Source organism: Apteryx rowi, unplaced genomic scaffold, assembly GCF_003343035.1.
Source record: "Apteryx rowi isolate R43461 unplaced genomic scaffold, aptRow1 scaffold_1056, whole genome shotgun sequence".
Lineage (NCBI taxonomy): Eukaryota > Metazoa > Chordata > Aves > Apterygiformes > Apterygidae > Apteryx > Apteryx rowi.
The window spans coordinates 38,847-63,153 of NW_020447260.1; the positions used below are offsets into that span (position 1 = coordinate 38,847).

General features: G+C 41.2%; 1 protein-coding gene across 1 annotated transcript in view; it reads right to left on the bottom strand.

Moving 5' to 3' along the window:
* The window catches only part of ELL (elongation factor for RNA polymerase II), a 56,465-nt gene that overhangs the window by 31,267 nt on the left and 891 nt on the right, over positions 1 to 24,307 (bottom strand). The gene's annotated exons all lie outside the window — the stretch shown is intronic.

Consider the following 24,307-nt stretch of genomic DNA (forward strand, 5'->3'; position numbering starts at 1 on the left):
AATCCAAGTCACCCTCAGATAAAGGGTTTTTTTGTTTTAATTTCACAAGTATTGTGACTGCGTTGGTTTCATTTCCTAAGCCATGTAAAGAGTTCCAAGAAACACTAAGAGACATATTCCTGCAGCACAGCATTGTGCTCCACAGGGTGGAAAAGACGTTTCATGTGGGTGACACTGAATCCTCCAAAAGACAGAAGAATTTATGAATAGCTTGATATGTCAGTTAGAAATGGACACATTTCCACATAAATCAGAGACATTTTCACAGGTAAAGTGCTAAGAAGAGTTTCATGAGAAAGTTCAGGCAGTAGGTGTGTACCGGCCTTTTGCAGTCCCATTGCCTGCACTTACCAAGAACCATGCTGATTTGCACAGAAAGTTTCTGTTGATTTACAGAAACAGACATTTACATCTAGCAGCAAAAGCATTAACAGCCTGAAAGCCCGTAAGTTTATCATCGTCTCTTGTAAGACCTTTCCAAAGGCTTTCAGGCCAAGAGTGAAGAATGAGCCACAATAAGTTGACATTAACAAAAAAAAATTTCCCTAGCAAGAAGAATCCTTTACCGCAGATGAATAAGCTCGTAATAAGACAGAGTCTTCAGTGCCTTTTAAGAGCCTATCTAATATAATTTAAAAGGTCTGCATCACACCCAAACTTGTTAGATTATAAATTTATGACTATAAAGTAAGAATATGCTTGAAGCTGACAGCACTCACTTTGTGTTGTATAGTGAATTTTGCAGGCATGAAATAACCTTTATGAAGAAACAATAAACAACTTCTTGCTCTTCGTACAGAGATCACTAAATTCCTTGAGTGCCACGACACTGCATACCATAGCACACTGTTCATAGACAGACTGGCCAGCTTTTTGTTCACGGTGTCAGCATGTACTGTGCAATGTGTCCATAAATTCATATGAACGTACTTGAGAGAACAAGAATTTGGAGACATGTAAGCAGTTTTGTATTAAAAAAATCTGAGTAAATATCTTGTATTGCTAATTATAAATTCATGAAGTTCTGCGATTAAATCTGGAGAATTACCTAAGCGGAATAAGAAGATAATATGAAGCGTGTAAGTGGAATAACAAAGCAGTAACAACATAAAAGGACTGCTACACAAATCAGGACAAGCTTTAACTGCAGAACTTACAAATTCACTAATCTACTTACAAAATGGTTTGAAATTGAACATGTAATCTCAAACTTAAAGATTAGGGTTCATGCAAGTTAAATGGCAAACGTTAGCTTTGCTTTATTCTGCTGCACTCCTGAAATACTCGATTTCTACTTCACCTTCTATGCCTAGAGGCTGCTACTTCTTGTGATCTGCTGCACAGGAATACCAGCGTAACGACTCCATCGGCACTTAACGGAAGGTACCGCATGGAAGTGCCGGCTACTGGAGATCCTCGCACAGTCTGAACGCGGCCTGAACACCACTTTCATGCAGAGCCGGCGAGGAGAGCACGCAGGTCCTTGCTTCTTTCAGCAGCACCACTACTGCACCTGCACGCGCATCGCTGCCCTTCCGCGGATACCCAGTGCCTTGGCTAAAGGCTGCCTGCTGGAGAACGCCCAGGGAAAAAGAACACACACACGCACCCCCTAATACAATTAAGGATATGAATTTAAGTACTTTTATTAGATGAAATTAAATTCCTGGGTGGACACCTTCATTCAGAACAAAAGCAAACAGATGAATTACACTGAACTGAATTAAAACCATATTTCAATTTATATCTGGAGCTCATTTGGATTAACTTTCCTGAACGCTCTAGTATGAACAAACCCCAATTGTAAAGTGTTCTTGCGACAGTTTCCAAAAAGCCTTCACCATCTTCTGAAAAGTCATCTAAATCTTCTTCCCCAGTAAAACCAGAGCAGTTAACTTCCTTTGTTCAGTTTCCTAGAAATGCCATGCCACCCACCTTTGGTGGCGGGTAACAAGGGCTTTCCCCTGTTTCTGTATTTCCTTCTAATAAAAAAAATATTAAAAAATAAAAAAATGCATATATATGTAATTTATTTATTTTAGGAAGTCAGCTGCTCTGCCATATAGCAGTACTGCTGCAAGCCCAAGTCTACCTTTCCCAGAGTTTGCCAAGTTACGAGAGTCAGGGAATCTTTGGTAACTCAAGAATCCTGATGAAACTGTTTCTGGGTTCAATTATGAGGCAAAACAAGACAAATCAGTCTGCAACTCGGCCACCTGCACAGCCTGATCATCTGACAGAGGAATAAAGCTAAAATATATCCAAGAATAACAACTAGAAGATGAATAGGATGAAGACAAAAATCATACTACTATTTTTTTTTAAAGCAAGAATGCAGCAGCTCAAGTGCTATAAAGCAGACACCTCTCAGTTTAGCAGGCTTCCTGACACCAGGCTAGGTACAAGACACTTATCTCTGCGATTAACACATTTCTCTGCAACTTTGACAGTATTTTATACTATCCAAATGTGAACGAGCATGGTGGTTGGGACACATGGAACCAGAGAACAAGCAATGCCATGTAAGAAGAATTATTATTTCTAAACTATATATAGCAAGAGTAGGCAACTAAGACTCATTAATAATTACATGTTGTCTGTTCTGTGTTCACTGTTGTTTCAACAGAAGGCTTTTCTGATACATAGATTGAAAGATTATCAACTACTAATGCCCAAAATCTCTTTAGGAATGACTTCCAAAGGTAAAACCAGTACTTTCAGACATCATAAGACTAAGACAAAACCAAAAACCCAACCCCAACCCCCCACAAAACAATTGTCTTTTATTAGCACTGTTACGCTCATCTTCGTTCTCTACMTTCTTTGAGCCAGGAGAGCTAGAAATGCTTAATATATATTCCTAAGGCTGATAAAAGCATAGCAACGTGATAACAGTTCCTTCCAGTTAAATATTCTAGATCTGGCAAATGGAAGCTTGAGTAAAGAGTGAAAGGAATTTAAAGTTCCAACAGGGGAAAAAAAAGTCAATGCTACTTTTGTAGATTTAAAAATGGATTTAATGGCTACTCCCCCCCCATCTCTTACATAAGACTACAGTTACTTCCAGCTTCATATACTCAGAAGTAAAAGCTTTTCTTCCAAGTGGTAATACAATACTAAGTAATAGCAGGAACACCAGAATGTAAAAAATTTGTGCACTTCAGAATGGCAATAAAAGCCACAAAAGTTAATGTAAATCTATTCAAATACTTTAATAGGTAAGATCAGACAAAGCTAGTGCGAGGTTTTAAAAACATCAAGTGGAAAAACTTGATGTGATATTCCTACATAGGACCAGAAAGGTAAGCTTTACGGTCCATCTTATAAAGCGCATGTGGATGTAGTACTTGGCCGAGTTGCACAGCAAGCAGCTCGACGGAGGAGGAAAGGAGGGTTCAGACGTTTGAAATGCTCAGGTCAAGCAACCAGCTGGAAACCTCCCTGTTTCTTCGGGGAAATGCAAATAATTAAAGAATACGTTGTTTCGAGAAGTTCTGTTATGCATTTACTGGAATTTATACTGGAGGCAGTGTTATATGGAAAAATATTTGCTTATACTTAGTATTGGTATATTTGTCTATTTTCTTGGATGTTGAGAGTCACAAACGCAGAGCAAACAGAGTAAATGAAAGCTTATCCTTATTTATGTTGGAACAAGAGAATTATTTTCAGAATGTAAAGCTTCTCGCAAACATTTAAAATTAGTAGCAAGAATTTCAATAAATATACAGAGCAATATTAAAATTATGCTAAGCCCAAGGCCACCAATGGCCTTTTCATCTATCATACATATCAAGTCAGAAGTCAACTGCAAAGATGAGAAAAAATGGATATCACTTAAAATTCATACATTTCACACTAATATCCCAAGCTCACTGAGGTTCCCCTTTAATTCTTTGGTTATGACTAGTTTATAATTCTTTTATCCCTGCATTATGGTCCAAATATTCTCCCTCCCTGACTTCCCTTCACTCCTCAGCACAGCTGGGGAATGGTAAAAGAAAGAAAAAGAAAAAAGAATACTCAGTTCAGGCAGACCTGAATGCTTGTGAAAACTTGCCCTGCAGACCCAAATAGAGCATCTTAATGATTTAGGTTTCCACTTGCATTTTGTTTTAAATACATCACACAGACTTTGGAAAGTAAGAGACCAAAACAAAGCAAATATATCCAGCATCTAGTTGTGAGGACTCAAGAGACCTATACATCAGAGTCCCAAAGTTCATTAGAAGTAGCAAAATATATAAATCCCAGTGGAAAAACCTTTGAATATACCCTCGACAACTTTAAATGAGGGGGGTGCAGGGGGATGTCAAGTTTACTAGTAGTCAATTAGCAAAAGTTCGCCTCCCGAGAGGCGAGCACCGCACAGGAGGCAGCGACAAAAGACTTCTCGCAGGACTTTTTTTAACGCTTGTATTTACCCATCAGATACACAGCAGTAAAAAACTTTCTGAATATCTTTATTATATAACATCTATTACTTACAGAATTAAAACACTGTCTTTCTGCAATACGCTTTGCATCGGCTATTTAAGGCCCCCTAACAATCTCCTTTGAGGACGCTAACAGGCTGCAGATGGAGTCAAGTCTGCGGAGACTTTAAAATGATAGATTCTGCGTAGTTTTTGTTGACCTAACCTGCAAAGCCTTCCAGAGCTTTTTACGCTACGTACACCTTAGAGTCGAGTTACTAGTCTTATTACTCAAATCCAGTGTTCTCAGGGAAACAGTCTTGGAAATCCTACCTCTACAAACACTAAAACAAAAATTGAGCTCTCTACTCGAATGAGGTGTCACTAGCCGCTTTCGCCACGGTCAGCTGCCCAGGTCAGAAACACGGGCAAAGCGGAGCCCTCCAAAGGGCTCGGGGTCTCCCGGGGTCTCCGGGATCGACACCCGCAGCCTCTGGGCAGGGGTCACAGCACCGCAAGGCAGCCAAGCCATCCCGGAGCCAACCCAGGCGACATCTGTCCGCTCGCCCTTTCCGATATTACCCCGTTCAGCACTTCGACGCGGGAAGCGTTGCCAAACGATGCAAGCATCTCTTTCTGCTGGGCCCAGGTCCCCCCTCTTGCACCCTCCCTCTTCCACTCCCCAACATTAGAAAGGAGTGTGTGTTTGGAGGGAAGAGTGAATACCCAAGCTTTTAATAAGAATAGTTAGAAAAAAGTGCTTTTGATGAAGGTTTAAGAGGTGGAGACTTTTTATTATAAACTATGGTTTCCCTAAGACCATTAATGCATGCAAATTATCACTGTAATATCAAATACCCACAAACCCTAGCCATAACACACTACAAGTAGCAATAAAATGATAAAGAGCTTTTACATCAGTCAAAATGCTAAGCTATGTATTTTAAAGTTTAAATTGCTAAACTGCAAAACATATACCGACTTCCTTGTTTACAGTTGCATAATTTAAAATTGGCTATTACAGCACAAATGTCACTTCCTCAGTAATCCAACTTTTCAGGCTCAAAACCAAGAGTGCCCTATAAGAAAACTGAAGTTTTCTATTCAAAACATTAGCACAAAGCTTAAAAGATTTGACACTCCTGAAACCGTGGCTCTGAGATAATTCCAATTTTCAGAGCTACTTCCCAAGAAAGCATCGCAAGCATACAGACTTTTACATCACTACATAGCCTGAACATCAGAGATGCCAGCCCCCTCGAAACACAGGAAATGCTACCTTTGAGCAAGTTTAGAGAGTAAAACACGATTGTTAAGCTAAAAAGCATAGCCTAATCGAAAGGCTTTGTGCATGCAATGTAAAGCAGAAACTCGGTCCCTAAATGGACAATAGCTTGTATCAGCAAACTAGACAGCAATTAAACTCCACTGTCATCAAGATGTCACCCCACAGGCACGAGAGCTGAGCTAGCCATGGAGTCTGGCCTCTCACGCATGCCTGGTTATTCTGATCTCTTCTAATCCACGTTAAAAAGATCTTATTGAACAAAGTGCAGTGTATTTGTTGATATGATTCTTAGCCGCAGATTTCATTTGGAAACTTAAACCGAAACGGCCGAACACCGCTTCCCCACGCTGCAGTGCATGGACGAGGCAAAAAACCTCAGCATGCTTCCCTGCTGCACGGTCGCTTTAAAATAGATGCAAGAAAGTTTTCTCTAAAGAGGAACTAGGGGAAAGGAGAGACCGAAAAATAGTATAAGCAGAGCCAACCGGCCTATCCCAACACCTGCTCCGCCACCCCCAAAACCCAGATGACTGCATGACAACTAACCGAGGCTGATGCCTGCCAGCCCCACGGTGACGGTACATGGCTTCGGTACATGGCAGTTTGCTACCGTTTTTCCTGCTGCACTAGGGGAGCAGTCACGCAGTTCTGCAAATCCCACCTTTCTTCTGTATCGTTTGCCCAGAGCACGAAGCTCCTTGGTGGGACTCATCTTTGAAGCCCTGTTGTTACGCGCAGGCTCCATGGCACTAGCACGCAATCTGAACAAAACTCAGTCTAGCTGCAACACTTTACATAGTAAAGGGTAATTCAAGTTTCTGTTAAGTTTTATGCTCAAGCCCAGTGAAAACTCTTCTAGTTTCAACCTGGTAACTTCAAGTAAAGCTTCCCAGACGTGCCTCAAAGGAATCTTTGCTTCCTAGTGCAGAACCATACTGTGTTTTTACTTATCTTCTATGTGCAAAAATAAGCCTTTAAACTCCAAAAGAACAGATGTCTCTGACACAAAATATGACATTCGGATCATCTTTAACACCAGACGGCAAATATTGTGAAAGGTAAAGAAAGCTCCGACTTACCGCGCACAGGGAAAAGTCCTGGGACAAACCACACGTTGCTTGCAATCATTAAGCCAAGATGTTTGGCTAGCACAAGGTACGGTAGTTTTCCATTAGGAAGAAAAGCTACGCATATACACATGTTGGACATGCTTTCAGAAGGAAAATTAAAGAGAGGATCAATTCCTTAGAGAAACAGTTATCAAGTTAAAATACTTTTATTTAGCATATGCTAGTTGCTAAATACCTAATGCATCTTCCAGAGCATGACTATTCTGATCACTGTAAAACAGCCTACCCAGTTTGGCTGCGGAAAGACCTCTAAGACAAACAGGTTACAATACCTCTCACATCCCCTGCCAAGAGCAGCAACCACCAAATGACTTCTTGCAATCCCCCTTCCCAAATTTCTGCGGCAATTCAAATGCAGTTAATCTACTATTTTTAAAGAGTAGCAAGATGGATATGGAATTGTTATGTAATAATTATGAACAAATATGTGATCGGGCCACAGAAATAACTGTAAGAGATGACTTAAAACTTCTTGACTGTTATTCCAGCTCAATAAGCAGCTAAAGGAGAGCAAAGGCAGGGAGCCAAGGCAAGAAATCCAGAAAAGTGCTCTTAAATAAATACTAAAGGGGTGATTAGCTTTAAGGATGCAATGGTCTGGTGCCAAAGAAAATACAAGCTTTGTTTTTCCAGACAAAGGATTTAGGACATCCAGAGAACACTGAAGAGTTAAACCTACCTGTCTCTAGAGAAGGGCACAACTGTTAGGGGACAGGTTACTGCAGAGAGACACTGCAAATAGAGAACTATAAGCCTTAGGGAAAAGCAGACATAGGCATAGTCTGGTTCATTTTAAGAGCCACAACACTTCTGTTCTAAATAATACTTTCTTTTCGAACGGCCAGTTGGTCACCGGATCCCGTCACTGCGGCTTCCAAGGAGAACGGCAGGATGTTTGACTTCACTGCCTGAAGTAAGCAGTATCAAGAGGCTGCAGTTCTCAGTCGGGTAAGAGTGGGAAAGCAGTGCCATGCCACACTCTTTGATCTCAGTCTGCAAGTTTTGGTATGTATACGTTAAGAAACAGGAAAAGGTCAAAGTTGGGTTTGTGACACTAAGCGCCCCTCACTCCCACTTAACTCACAGTTACGTATCTTCAGCACTGATGGAGAAGTCAGCTTCCTTTGGGAATCCAAGTTTGGAGACTACAGGCTCACCTCCCATTGGTACAGCATTCCCTTTATTCCCCCTCCCCTTTGCTTTTCTGGGGATTGAGGGGGACCTATTCATCAAGTCCAGCAAGAGAAACAATAATCTTAAAGCCTCAACTCCTTATGCTTAAATCCAGACTGCCAGGAGAATTTAAAGGATGATTATCTGTAGTTTAATCATTACAAAACTCTGACTTCAATATTAACAAAACTGGGCTACTTAGTGAGGTTTTGCAAATGGCCAAGTCCAAGCATTTTAACTCCCTCTGCATCCAAAGGTTTGAGTATGCAAGGCTTTCAAGGGAAAGAGACCGTCTGCATCCTCATGCAATTGTCTGTGCTTAGTACAACTGTTCAAAAGAGTCTGGAAATCAATACATGTCTATAATGAAAAAGTTATCAAAACACATAAAACCATTCCCATTTTTAGTGCAATAACCCAGGAGGTCTCTTTCAGTTCCAAGTCAAAATCCAAGCAGTTTTGATACATTTACTGTATCTCTCTCAAAAGGAAGTTCCATTTTTGTGTTGCTGGATTTTCTGCATCCGTTGCTCATTATGAAAGGGTGTTCCAGACCCTCACTGAAGCTGAGACTGGTAGACCTCAAAGCTGTCTTAATTTTATTAGTCAGCATTGTGTTCTCAAGCCAAAAAATGTCCATTAATTTAAATGCCTTACCTTTCTCAGTATGGGTCTCTTCCTGCTCTGCCCAATCCAATTGCCCAAGATGCAGGGTCAAGAACCCCCTCCTTTTTTCTGCTAGCACATCAGAAATCAAATTACCACAAATAGTTCTTTTTATTACCATTTTCCAGAGGGATTTTTCCTCTGTAGCAATAAAAGGCAAAACTGGGAAAGCATAAAACAAGTTGAAACAATATTTCCTAAAGCACTTGAACAAGATAATGCTGTGCTGGCAAATTCATAGTAAAAATTAAAGCACAAAACTAGAAATAGTTCTACTGCTTTGTTACTCTCGAACAATTGAATAGAACTCTGGGAAGTCATTTGATGTTAAATTAACAAATTCCCCAAATTCATCCCTTTTTTCCCTAAAAATAGCAAAAATATAATAATTTGCTTATAAAGGGGGAGAAAGTTTTAAAATGAAAGATTGAGTCAGAATTTAAGTCACCTCCTGTGGCCTGAATCTACCCCTTTCTTACACAGCAGTAGTGAGTGTCTTTTAGCACAGTTAGATCTGGCAACAGATATACCAACCACACTGTAAATTAAAGATAGGATAGAAACAAGAAGGTAAGTATTGGTATTTTTAAGTGCAGGCAAAGGAAAGCTAATCCTCATAGATTTGTTTTTTGAAACACAGGGCAATTCTCACCAGAAAACACAAACTATTCCACAAAGAAATTTCCCATAGTGCCTACACACATTGGAAATACTATTTAAGTTTAATAATTATTAAAATATTCTCTCGATGAAAGCTAAGTAGTATGGCTTCAGTGTCTGTACACTTTTGCATTACAAGTCAGTTTACAGAGACCTCAGTTCTGGCAAGAATCCCATTAAGACATCCATGCTCAATATTCCCTGGGTAATCATCTCTTGCATGCAACACTGCTTGTTTTTGCAGCAGAATTTTATTGTAGCTATCAGATGATCTTGTTAAATTGGGAAAGGACTGAAAAAAAACTGGCAGAAGGAAACTGAATCATCCAAAATTCCCAACTCTGTTAAAGGTGAACAGCAGTTCTGTTTTTCCCTAAAGGCTTTACTTAAACAGTTTTATGAGCCAAGAATCATTGAGGGGGTTTAGATTCTCTTAGATTAATATTTTAAAAGTCATTCCTCTAGTACAAGATGTCTTGAATGAAGGCTTCCTCCAAAAGAAGAGGGAGGTTTTCTGACTATTTACTGGCTGTTTGAGATGTGTTTGCCTCTCAAAGGAAACAAAGAAGCATCTGAACGTCCTGAGGAAAGCAATTTCGATCATGGAAAGTCACTTGGCTTGCCATCATCCATCTTAGAAATGGTAGTTTTCACTGATTAGCCTTTCCAAAACAATACAAATAGTACTCCTTTTGGTCTATTTTGACAACTAAGTTAAGTCTGTGAAATGCAAAGACGGTGGCATTTTCGGTCTGATTTCCCAAGAAGGATCACAGCAACTACACAGACGTGTCTTTGTTGCGATCCTTCCCACTCTCGAGGGGCTCAAAACTGGAAGGTGGATACAAGCGACAAAAGATGATTTCAGTAAGCTTCAAGGAAAAAAGTTAGGATTAGCTACTAAATATAGGGTAGATCAAGATTCATTCCCCTCCCTGGGAGCAGGAAGCAGAAGCCGGGCGATAGGCGTGTGCCAGGCGGCAGCAAGCCAGCTCATCAGCACAGCTACATCCAGCCATGCCGCCGCACCGGCGGAGAGGGACCCAATTCGGCAAGACGAGACTTCTTTATTTCTGTTGCTCAAAGAACAACATGCACACTGTTAATATTCACCTGCTTTTCTGGACAGTTATATTCTGTTTAAATCCTCCTCTTATTTCAATCTGAAATGTGATTCTGTCAAATTGCTGTCCTGAACTGTTACGTAGGGTAACAAATGAAGTTAGAGGGGGCTTGTACCACTACAGAGGTAAATAAAGCAACTCGCCGTTAGTAGTCACATTGCTATATAATACGAAGGTGTTCCAGCAAAGCACCTTCCAAGAGCCACAAAATTATCATTCTTATTTCAAAACAAGAGTTAACTTTGTTTTCTGAATGGCTACCCTCCAAAAACTGCTCGAGGACAATCTTTATCTGACCCTTAATGACTACAAAGCACATGCATTCCCACTGCTTTGGCCAGACCTAAGACACATTGATGAATAAGTCACCCTCACACTTAGAAATGAGAGAAGTGAAATAGTTAAAGGAAGCTTTTCTATAATTAACTGTATCAAGTATTTGTACTAACTACTAAATATGTCAGGCTGTTTATTTTGGTTTTAGCCTTTGCACTGTACAAAATCCTCAGCTATAAGAAAATGTCATGATACTGCCTCTTCAACATGTTGAAACAACTTCCCCTCATCTCCACCATAAATAAGAAAATTATCATAACCGATTATAACAGCCAAGCTCTTCCATCCGAGGCTAAAGGCCATGCTGTGGAAGTGATGTAAAGCGACTAGAGAACAAGATTTAGAGTCAAAACTTGTTCCTTTTGCACTCCGTCAGAAGCTTTCCTTGGGTGACCTTACATAAAACATTTCACCTCTGGGTTCCAGCTCCTCCATCTGTGAAACACAGCTACAAATACTTCATGCAGTATTTGTAGAGCATTCAGGTCCGTAAACGGGAGCTGGATTACACTGGTACCTCCAACCAACGGTTTTCAACCCAGTGATCCTTAGACCCTAGAAGGGGTTCACAGAGCAGCAAAAGTTACATAGACGAAAGATAAGTATATAAAGAACAGGTTAATATAACAACTTACCATTCTGGAAAACTTCGAGCTTACGACTAATGGAGAGTTTAAAAACCACAGCTTTTGAGCTATGCTGAAAAGTAAGAACACACTTAAACATTGCACGCAAGAACGCCCAAGTACTCCAATACTGCTAGCTAGCTCAGTGAAGTCTGTCTTAAAGAAAGGAGGATTTCACTGAATACTGAGGCGCTCGGCTCAGACTTGAAGTACCATTCCAGTATTAGTTTTATAAAAATGCTGAATGGGTACCGTCAGCTAAAACTCTCAGTTAAAAACAAGTATTTTGATAACTTCCACTATACCTGCTTTCCTGTGTTCTTCATCAGTCTGGGTTTACAACTACTTTGATTTTCTGAGCTATTTTTCTTTCACCTATCAGGTTGAAAGGCACTCAGCCAAGAAGAGAAGCTGGTTAATTACAGCTAGCAAATCGGCTGTACGCAAATTGCTAGCAAATGTACAGTTAGAGTGAACTGGTGAAAGAAAAAAATCTGCCAGTTTGGCATCTTAAGGATTATACATAAGAAGCAGGTAATTCATCTTTTCAGACTGAACCAAGGTAACATTGCTTTTATAGCTAAGAGGTTATTTTGAGCAGTTTTACCAGCTCTACTATGTCAGGCTGCTAGTGCAAAGCAGGATGAGACATTTAATAAGTAAAATTAAAGCAAGTGATTAAACACAGAGCAACACTGGGTTACAACTTATAAAACAGGCACAGTGAAATATCAGAAGCTGACAGTGGTTTCTGACCTAGTTTTAACTGGAGAACAGTCAAAGAGCTGAAAAGACTGAGGCGAGGCTGAAGGTGCTGAAATTCCAGTACTGGAGCTTTAATGCTGAGGGAACAGGATTACAGCAAGAGCCCTCAGACATTCAAACTAGAGATGAAGCTTCACAGACACCAAGGAATTTAACGTTCAAAAGCTTCAGTTTAATGTCCAGTTGCATATTCTGGGAAGGAGGGATGGAAGGATTTAAGCAAGGTGGCAATGAAGTAATGAACACATTGAGGACTTCTCTGTCAAACTTCTCCGCCTTGCTGAATGGTGGCTTTGGGGCAGCGGAGGGGCCAAGATTAGGAGGACATAAGCTTCAAGTATGAAACACAGGAGGGAATAATTTTAAAACGTAGTGCGGGGTTTTTCTAAAAAAGATATTTTAGTTGCTTTTCTTCTGAGAACATGAATGCGCTGTCAAACACCTGTGCTTCATTTGCATAACAAGAGAAAAATCAAAACCCCATTACGCAACTGAATTGCAAGTGCTTTAGTATTGAAGGCTACCAAAAGATACAGGAGTTTCGGTACAGGAAAGAATCTGAGCAATCCCATCCCAATAAGCTGCTCCTGTGCCTCCTTCCTCCTCCTCTCTATTCTGTCTCAGAGTCAAATACGCTTCTAACAGGCAGCTACACACTGTTTTTAAGCCTCATTAAGAAGCAGTATGTTGCTGGCCTGACATGTCACATTTTTAAATGACCTTTGTACTGAGAACAGTGTTACCAAGCTGCTAAGAACAAAAGAAAACTCGGTATCTGTGATTAGAAGAGGTATGTTCTGCTTGTTTGCATTTATTTGAGTTCAAAAAAAAAAAAAAATACAACACCTGTCAGTAAACCAAGCCATAAAAACAGAGTAATTCTATCTGAAGGGCAGCTGTGACGGCATCGGCCCTGTTAGCCATTCTTAACATTGTACTTATCGCACAAGGTAAACAGGAGTGACTATCAGTTAATGAACAACACAACCCCAGGGCTGAATTTTAAAGAACGTTTTCTCCACTGAGATCTTTTAATGAAAATATAGCAATTCTAACCCACCAAATTTGCTTACAAAAGTCTAATTTGTTTTAGGATGCATTAAGACACGAGAGCTGATTCACTTGGCTGTGTGCTCACAAGATGGCTTAAACTAGCTGCTGAAACATCAGTATGATCCTTATCTTCCACACAGCTTTACTACTTTTCTTGCAAGAGAAACTATAGAAAGGCAATTTAGAGATCAGATTGACTAACTCGTTCAACCATCCCAGAACACATCTCACCTAACACGCACACTGCTGAGCCTAGGAAAACAAGTCTGGGCCAGTTTTCTCCTTGTGCCCAACTATACCCTCTTGACACTTAAAGGGAAGCGTAATTACTAGTCTGCCAAAGTTCTACTTAAAACAATCTGCAGACGTTCCTCAAGGAGCGAGAGCCAGCTCTGTTGGAACAGGCGGCGATAAACCCAAGTCAGCAAAGCCAGAATCCTACAGAGGTGCCTAAGGGAACCCCCAAGAAATCCTGCCATTAGTACCACAGGCACTCAAACCAGCTCGGACACAGCTGCTTTTTGTTTTCAGGCATCGGACACCTGAGCAGAGGTCACCCAAAACTCACCGGGACTCAAACACAACACAAGTCAGCATTCAACAGGGACTCCACTGAGACACTGAAATTCTCTACACATCACTAACTCCCCCGTGAAGATAGCGAGAAAGAAACCACACATGCTAATCTTTTCCATCGTTGAGGGAAGCTGCCCCCAAAAATCCCAACTGAAGTATTGGGCAAAACAGCCGCATTAGATTTTCTATCATGTCATAACCTCAGTGTGTTAAATACCCTTCCCTAACACATCGCTGCCAACTGCCTCTTAGCAAACACCATCCTTCGGTGGTGCTTGCTTTTCTCCGATAGCAAGCTGAACGCAGCAGACTGGAGAAGCCACTACTGAGTTAAATGAGGTACTCCATTTCCTTCAGCAGGCCTTTCGGTGCAAAGCACAGAACCCACACTGTTTTAACTACATTTTTATTTGCACTGCCAGGCTGGTTGGTAACAAACTTGCTCCAAAAATAAAGTGACAAACAGTCAAAGAAAGAACATACTCTTCTAAACTGGCAAAACCTACCCTAAAAAAAGTCAGATGTTTCTTTGCTCCCCGCAAGGACACCTGTGAAAGTTAAGATTACAACAAATTTCAAAAGTGAACATGAAAAATGTTAAGATAAGAACAGTAAAAACATACCACCTCTGCTGACTAAATAGAGATTGACCACAGACCTGCAAAAAGCCTCACCGGGTCTATGCCCAAAACTCCCAAGAGATTTCATACATTAAGAGAGAGAATCTCTTTTGCCTTACAGAGTAAGTCTAGTCAGTTAATCTAATTCACACATGCAAAAGAAGTGGTATGACTACTGAGCTGTCACTTAATTGTCTGACCAGAATTTTTGGTCTAAATATAACAATCCACACAAGTTCTAGTTAGCTGAAGCCCTTTGCTTTTTTAACTGAGCCCATTTGAGGCTGTAATAAAAGAATGTTTCTTCCTGATGTCAGTGTCCTTAAATTTAGTCTTAGTGACAAGACAAAGGCCTTTCTATTGAGTTCAACAGCTTTAATTGCATGAGAAAGCTAAAACTTGGAGCAAGATCCAGGCAGCACCTGCATTAGCTACATCTCCAGTGCAAATGACTGCAGAGTATCAGTGGGAAGGTCATGGAAACCTGCCTGACACTACAACACCAACCCTTCTAGGTAATAAATCTCTTTTTTTTTTTCTTGCTTTAAGAAACACAAAAAGAGAGTGTTCTAGATTTTAATGCAGTAATCACTGCTGCACCATTTTAATGCACGACAAAGTCCTTGATATATTCATAAAGGATTTCAGCATCATGCCTCTAGAAAGTGTTTGAAATTGGTTTTAATCACCACTACGTTCCACATCAACTACAGTGCATATTTCAAACAGATTTAAGATAACCCGTTCACTTTCATAAAGATTATTTAAGTATCTTTTGCTTTATCCATTACTGCCTCCCTCTTCCTATCCCCATGTTCCTAAAGATTAAACTAAACCCAGCTTTCTTAGCAAACCTGTGCGTGTTTCAGAACTTCCTGTCTTCATGGGCCTGCTCAAAACTCCAGGCTGGAAGCATGGTTTATTACGATACAATCGTTCAGCTGCATCATTTTCCTTCTCCTTTAGAAAACCATACTTTATTTCTGGAATAAGGATGAGGATTAGTAGCTACCATTACATGTGTCAAAACCAGGCCACTCCTGAGGTGCACAGTGCCCAGAAGTTATCAGAAACCAAACAGTAACCATCCTCACCCCTTCAACAACATTAGAGAACGTGAACCCCACTAATGCTCCCTCAAAGTAGCAGTGCAGGAAGCATTTCAGATCTTAGAGTAGAAAAGTAGACAGGGTAAGTACAGGAACTTCCCTACCAAAAGCCCAGACAGGGAAAAGCACACAAGCCCTCAGATAACTGCGGTTCTTTTTAATCACTAATTGTTCTTGGAGAAGGAAGCAGAGCATGCGACCGGACCACCCCGCTCCCATCAAAACACAGCTCCTCTGGCAAGCAGCAAGTGGGGAAACCAGTGAGCGAGGTCTGTCGCAGGTGTCACCGAAAGCACCCTTCAAAAGAAATTGGCCAGTAAAGCTCCAATGCACTAAAAGAGACTATTTATGGGTAGCACAGGAAGTTCTTAATTCTGCGAGAAGACAATTCAGGTTTCATCAGCTCTGACAGCTGAGCACCCCTGGAAGTTCAGACAGGTGCTATCAGTGTTTTAAAAAACTGTTTCAATGAAAGAGGGACATGGGAACTATTGTTTCGGAGAAGAGCAAAGTCCTGCCTGGTTCCGTCTCTTCAGCAGCACCTGCATCAGACACTGCTGAAGGAAATGAAGAAATCCAGTGACAGGAGACGATGCCATAATCTGACTGCAGTGAACTTCTTCCCAGTTCCAGGCAGTTTATAGCAGTTTCATTCTGAATCACAAGCTTGCAGATTCATTTTGGGACAACGTGTTAAAGCCCCACAAGTCAGGAAGTTAATGAGTTGCTGCGACCTAATCAGGGCTGCCACACCACACCTCCAGCAAGTGTCAGACTTGCAGGGAACAACTTCAAAGGCCGGGCAGACCTTAAGCTCTCACTGAGAGCAAGGGCTGCTCCCTTCCCGAGCCTCCCAGTGGAAAGGTGAGCCTGGCAAGAGGCGACTGCCTTATATGGCTTCCGAGACACAATTTCCGCTTGCCCAAGCTCAGGCAGGGTGGAAAAAATTTGCTTCTCTGCTGCTCCGCCCAGCCCAGGCTCTGAAAAGCATCCACTGAATCCTGGATCTGTAAGGAATGGAATATTTTACACTAACATTTATGTGGATCGTAATCTCTGGAAGAGGTAAAGCCAAGGTTTTGGCAACAAGATAGATCACCTCAAACACCAGGAGAGAAGTGGGAGCAAAATGGCCGATACACCAGCAAAGATGCACAGAGAGGTTGTAACCCCAACCTTCTACTCTTCGCATACCATATGACCAATTTTTCAGACACACTTAATCCCCTTAAATTTCATGGCAGCTAGCTTTACAAGTTAATTATGAGTTGTGATTATTTCATTTCACCAATTTATCCATAAAGCACTTCACTATATGCCAAGAGTTTAGTTTACAGAATCAAAACCTAATACAGTCTCAGATCAGGTTCATGCACTGTTTTCTTCCTAAGTCAGTGCTTCCTTTTGGTAGTTACAGTTAATGATGCTGAAGCCTGTCCAAGCTTCCAGTCGCAATAAGGTTAATGCAACTGACGTCCACGTCATTATCGACTTCTCCAAGAACAGCAGAGAAATTCTCCCAGACTTACCCAACGCACACCAAGTGTCCTTCCCACTGAATGCAAATACAGTCGTGACCAGAGCACTGAATATCTGCAAGTGCAAGAAAGCTTCTAGCTAAAAACAAAGCACAGCAGTTAAAGTCAATTAAAAGGCTGCTTTACTCCCAAAAAAACGCTCTCATGTGGATTATTATAACATTTTTAATTTCTAAAATGTGTATTTTTCCATTTTCTCTCTTTTATCTCTTATACCAAGATCACCCCCCTTTTTCACAGCACATTCTTTTCTGTCCAAGAACCAGGGATGGATTTATCTCTAGCCATTGGCGGTTTGTCTTCACTTTTGTCTACTAGTCACCAAATGGCAGAACGCAGCTCATCCACACGCAGATTCTCTCAGAAGGGAGAAAAATGGCAGAAAAGAAAGCCTAAGAAACTAAATTCTGCCAGTTCCCATGTTCCCTTCTTTTTGGGGACTGGGAAAGAGAGAAACACAGTCCATTTGATTTTCTCATAGAAACTGGGAGCCAAAAACAACTGAAATCAACGCTGGAGCTGGAAAGGTACAACAAAACTCGCACAAACATGAAGTCTAGACACTGAAATGTGGAAATATGATTCAAACAACCACAACTGGCACATAATGCATTGATTGCAGCCCATCACAGAACAGGCAGGCCCTCAGTGAGCAAGAATACAGAAAAAAAGATTAAATTAATATCTTCCACTCCAGTTTTAGAAAATATGGACCTTTGGGGCATAAAAATAGTGACTGAGCTAGCATTTCTGCCATCCTGCTGGGCTTTTCGCTAAGCTTTTATGTAACACATTTATTCTCGCTAAATAATGACAATTAGCTGAAACTATTCTCGCAGCAGAGATCTTGTATGAACAAAACTTCTTGAGTGTCAGGTGACTGCTCCCTTATCAAAGGACGGCCTATCGGCTGCACCACACAGGTCTTGAAGTGTTTCAAGCAAGTAGTCAAGAGGATGTCTGTGCTGGCGAAATCTAAATACTACAAAGATGTAGATGCCAGCTGCTTTTAGGAAGTTTCGCAGTACTCGCTGATCCCCATCACAGGCAGGCACAAAGCTAAAGCAGAAAGTCTGCATCTACCATTAAACTGAGAGCACAACCTGGAACAGAGGTCAAAGCCAGAAGCGCGACTCAAGCCTTTGCTTGCAACGATATGCACGGATTATACTTTGAGACACTGGATTCAGTCTTTTTTCCCTGTGATGACCTACTTTCCTGCAGTGGAGAGGTATGCCCCAGGACCATGCCCAGAGCCTCCAGGGGTGGTTGCAGATTCTGCATGTAAGAAGAGTAATGCTAGTGGTGGCAGCTGGCCTGAAGAGACTCTAAGACAGTAAAACATCTCAGCTTTCCATGAAAGCCTTTGGCTAAAGTATTCCCTCCTGCCTAACAAACGACAAGGAAGGTTCTGCTGCACAGACAGAAGGGAAAACAGAGGGTTAACAGCAGTCAGGCTGTAGCTAGATCAGGGAAGACTCAAGTCGGGTGGAGGTGGGCAGCTAAGTAAAGTCATGCTCACAAGCAGTGACCTCTTTTCGAGTTAAACAAATGTTGGTTTCTTTAAATTAAAAAGGCACTAGTCCAATGTAAAGAAAGGAGAGACCAAGTGCACGGAACAGTGTTTTCCTAGACTGCCTTTTTGCTGGAGCAATGCAAAAAGGATTGGATTTTGGAAGTTTGCTTTCTCACTACAGCAGTGATCCACACCATCAGTCTGTAAACCAACTGCAGAGGGGTTATCATCCTGTTTATTGTAACAATACTTAAAAAAGGCAGTCAAAAGGCAATATTAGGTTACCATGGTGTGCAAAAATTGCCTTACGTGCACGGGATGTTTCTAAGCAACACAAGAGTTACTACAGAAAACTCTTCTTATCAGCAAATCCAAGCTCTTTCCCTGGATAATGCATCCAGGTCAAGCTCAGGAATGGTGGATGAAGACAACTAGTTCTGGTGATGTCTCTTCCATATCCATTCTGTGGATAAAATATTAGCAGAGTCCATGTTATCCGGCTTTTTTTATTAGCATTAAAGTCACTTAAGACAACGGTTCCTCCAGAAACAACATTAACCTTAATTATTCAGAGGTAACTTGAGCTCATCCTTCTTGAAGTTATGCCTGACACTGAGCTGAACACCACTTTCCCCCTCCACTTCTCCTCTTGCTCCCCCAAAACAAAATAAAGCCAATATATTACATGACTGTATTCACAAATTAGAATACTCAGGACAGGATCTCAGACATATGGTATCTCTTCAAGTCTACCTAAACCCATGCAGCCACTCCATCCATTCAAATGCATTCTCTTGTGCATTAGCAGCAAAACCACCAAGTCAGCCAAAATGTATTCTTCTCCCATGGATTAGCTGGCACAAATTAGTATAAGAGTGACGCATGCAGTCTGTCCCTTCCCATTTTTCAACATGCACAAACACCAGGGATTTGGAGACGCTTCACAAGTTTATGCTTAGAATTTACAGACCCGAGTGAGTCTAATACAAAGCAGGGTATGGGCAAACTGTTCAGGAGATAACACGTTCATTTACTAATGAGACCTCAAACGCCTTTTAAAATAAACTTCCCCTTGCTCACGAGTAATAAGGACTGTTCTGCTATCCCAACAGAGCCTGCCCTATGCAGGCGAACTATTTCAACAGTCASCATCTGTCTGCCAAGGAGCACTATGACAAAAACTAACTAAACAGGACAGAGCACTTCAGACTGGTTCAGCAAAAAATGATGGTGGGGCATGAGCCATTAAGATTCCACACGCCAAACACCGACTGGTTTACAGCAAGCACGCAAGCAACTTGAGGCACAATTTGCTACAGCACACGAGTCAGGTAAGAGGTCACTGCAAGACTGTTTTTAAGAGACTAATCTGAATGTCGCATTTGATCAGATAGGCTTCAGACAGAAGTAAAAGTTTTATAATAGCTTTCATTCCTCCCTTTGCTGCTGTTTAAATTCAATAAGGAACTATAGAATAAGCTGGAACAAGGGTTTAGTCTTGCAAGGTAACGAATATAATCGCCAAGATCCAGCTGCTAGATCCATTGACACAAGTGCCAAAATGCTCCAGTTACATACCTTAAAAAAAAAAAAGAAAAGCTAGCCTCATAAGATGGGAAATATCTAAGGGGTTAATCTTCAAGTTTGCTCCCCAATATTGTTAGAGAGCAAAAAAAATATTAATGAACAAATGTAACTCTTCAAATTAATAGCGTCCATTTAAGACATATGATTTGTTGATAAAAAGCAGATCGTGTTTGAAAGAAGCACCGTCAGTCACAAGGATTTTGTCATAAACTTTCTATTTTCCCTTGGCATGTCACCAATTAGACCTACTTCTTTAGTCTGCTACCACCAATATAAAAAAAAGCATAATGGGTTTATAATTTGCCACTGAATCCCATAGCAACTGTACGTCACTTTAGATGTAAATTACAGACAATTCTTTCCCATGCAATTTGAAAACTATAGAGATGAATCTATAATTTGAGCAGATCTGAATGGTATATGGTTGAGAGAAAAAGCTACCCTAAATAATTGAAAGGAAACTGCCACAGGCCAAAACATTCCTCATGCACAATGTTAAACGTCTCTTTGTCCCCTTCCTTTAAATGGAAGGTGCCACATTCAGGTCAACATTAAGAACATTTAGCAGGAGTTTAGCAGTTCAGTATGTTCTGCATATCCTGTCCCATTTCTGCTGATTGCAAAGAGATGTACGTGTACAATGAGTTTCCTTTCTAACCAGCCTCCTCTTGGCTGATTCATTTAGTAATGTCACAGTCTCATGTTACTGATGTCATAACAGCTTCAATTTTGACAGACTACAGCATCAGTGAATTAATAGGGCAGGAAAAAACAGGTTACAGGAAAGGAGTAATGATGCAAAAGGCTTTAGGATAATTTAATGAATTTTGGTTCAAAAGCCACATTGTTCTCCTTCTGACACCTATAAGAAGTTTTCAAGCCTCAAGTCAGCATGAAGAGATATGTTGTACCCTAAGAACCTCGTAATGACAGCAAGAGCCTTAATGTGGCATTTTATACTTTGAACATAGTAAGATTAAGGCATCTATAACAATTTGCTCTAAAATAAAAGTCTGAATTTTTTTTTTTTTAAAGGTGACTATATAGGGTTTGGTTTAATCCCAAGCTTTAAGAAAACACTACTTTTGTCATTATTGGTTTAAAGAGCACAGCCGGCACAGGGAAGGCAAGGTGTTCCAAGCCTGGGGAAGCCACATTTGTTAGAGAAGGTTCCAAAATTCAGCTCAGACAGTAGAGCATGGGGCAACGTGCTCCGGTTATCTCAGCTTAGCCCCCAATAAATATTTGTGCATCTGCCAAAGTTCACCAGTGAATCAGCTGGTGGCTTCAGTTCAAAATACTTCATATAGCAGGCGCAGATAGTCAGCACATGAGCAGGAGGCACCGTTCAGCTGCTTCTGCATCACTCGCTGACTGACCTGAGCAGGGATGCCAAGACCCTTTTTGCAGTCCCAAAGCTACATCTTCACAGAGGCCACCTTGTGCAGGCACCCTGCAAGCCAGAGCCAGGGCTGGCTGCAGCAGCTTGCACGGCATCCATCAGCTACGCTTAGGTCAACACGCAAGCCATAAGTAATGGAGAAAGGGGTGCAACTGCAGTCACGGCGTTTATTGTCCAAAGAGTATGCATCATGCTTGCTAACAAATACTGCTCCTTAAACCACAAAAACAGTATTTAAATAAATATTCGAAAGTCTGGAAATTCCCCGATAAAGGTTCCAGGAACAGCTGTAACACTGTTTACATAGCATCAGCACCTATGCCACATTAGCATGAGGAGACAGTACCAATTGCCAAGAAACATTTAGGTCTGCCATGTAACGTTTAGAATTGCGCATTCAGATTCCTACTTACCCAGAAACCCCCATATGTTGCTAAAAATATGGGTGTGAAAAGCAAAAGATGAATGCCATGTACTGAGACATATCTAGGTAGAGTAGATGACGACAGATACAACATCCTGTCAAAATGTTACAGACAGGATCCAAGATAAAGACCAAAAGAGGAAAATAAAGGCAGATGCGCGAGGACTTCCCTTGTACCTCTACTGGGACAGCAAGACAGCTGGTGACAGGCCAGCAGAGATGAAGAACAGTCATGCCCCACTTGGGGGAGGAGGGGGAACGGCTAAGCACAGCCTGTATATACACCCAAAGGAAATGCAGAACGAAGCAAAGCTAACAGAGAACTACAGTCCTTGGAGAACCAGAAGAGTTGTTTTAGGCTAAAACACCAAAACGACTCCATTTCATCACTGGGCAAATTTACTTAGGACACATTTTCCAATGCTCAACCTTCAGCTGCAGAACTCGGCAGTCAGTGCTCATAATTTCACAACTGCATGGAAGCCGTTTCAGGGGCAGCAAGTTACACAAGGAGCAGATATGCAACATCTTCGGGTGTCCCATATTTATTTATTTATTTTTTTTTTGGCTATAAGGGGAGTTGCACTTTTTTCAGGTGAATAGACCCTTCTGTCACTGGAGAAATAAATCCTTTATGGATCAATAGGAGCACACAGCCCTGCGACCTGGACCTCTGCAGAAGCAGCTCCATGTTCTCCGTATATGACATAGAAACCACCTCCTGAAACATGGAGCTGGACACCAATACATGAAAGAGTAGCAGTCTCTTCACCGGGACAAGGACAATTTAGCAGGGACTCGAGCAGGAGAGTCTCAATAAGCCAAGTATCATTTCTCCATATTGCTGCAGCTTAACCCACACATGATACAGTCCCACATCAGGAACGCAAATGCTCTGGCACAAGGGACACTAAAAACAAATGGCAGCTAGCCCAGCTGGGTGATCATTTTTGGATTATGTAATCCCAATACATTATTATTAGACCAAGAACAAACTCAAGCGAGCAACTGAAGATACAAGCCTGACTGTTCTGGCAAAGAAACATCTTATTTCCAGAAATCATACTAACGTGCTATCCTAGTACATAAAACAGGTCAGACTGCACACATGTTGGATTTAAGGTAACAAAAACAACAGTATTGGATTCCAGGCTATTATACATATTACACAACACTGTCGTCAGTTATACCACATTTAAAACCCAACTGAGCAGAAGCCTTAGCAAATTTTTTCCATTTACCTACTACAGACCAAAATTAAATCAAAGCCTAGTCTCCACAAACACACACTCCAAAGGTGTGTTAGAGTCGCTTCTTGGCATCTCCTTAGCAGAGCGTTTCAGAGGAAGCAGAGAAGTTCAACAAGCTGGAGAAACTGTTTATAGAACAAATGCAGAATGAGCATGTGTGTTTAATAGCCCACTAATTGTTGCGTTATTCACTATACAAACAAGTGAGCTCTTCTGCTCTTATCCTTTCCTGCCCATTTAATCACCAGTAGCCTTTGACTATTTCTCTTTTGGGTGGCGGTGAAGGAAGCAAAGTTCATTAGTGGCCCTTGGCCACCAAACAATCTAGAGACCAGACTTCATTTAGAAAATAAACACCACTATTCATGTGTGACGCGGACTCGGAATAGCTTCCCAAAATATTTAACGCAGCTGCCTGTAGTCTTCCTACTCTCCCTCCCCCAAAAGAAAAGGCTTTCCTAATATATAGACTGTGTTTCTTTGGGCTTATTTTTTTCTTTTTTGGAGAGAAAGCTAACAACTAAGCCCATATCCAAGACACTTATTGCTACTGACTTCTCGTAATGCTGATAAACACTCATTAAAATATAAGTTGATAAACCCTGGAACAGTAATTACCTTCGTCCTCATACAGAGATTGCCCAACTCAGTGATGTGATGTAACCAACACCCTAAATTAAAAATAGTGTTGTGACAACATATGGTTTATCCTACAGAAGCTGGCAGGCAGGACGCTCCTAATGACAAACGGGTTAGGTTCCCAGCTTTTCCCAGCTCCCTGGCAAGGTGAAGACAGATACACTCTTCGCTGGATCAGAGGAGGAAAATAATAATAATAAAAAGGACAGCTTTTTAATTCCTCTCAGATACGTTGTAGCGACAGATGCCGAGTATTTCCATTATTCTTTATTTACATGACTAATAAGCTCTCTGGACGCATTTCAAGGAAATATCTCGGAAGAGACAATCTGGAAATTTCACAATACAGCCCCGCTGGAAGGGCCCGAGCGCGGCTCGCACCCGCCGGGGCGCCCCGGGGAGCCGCGCAC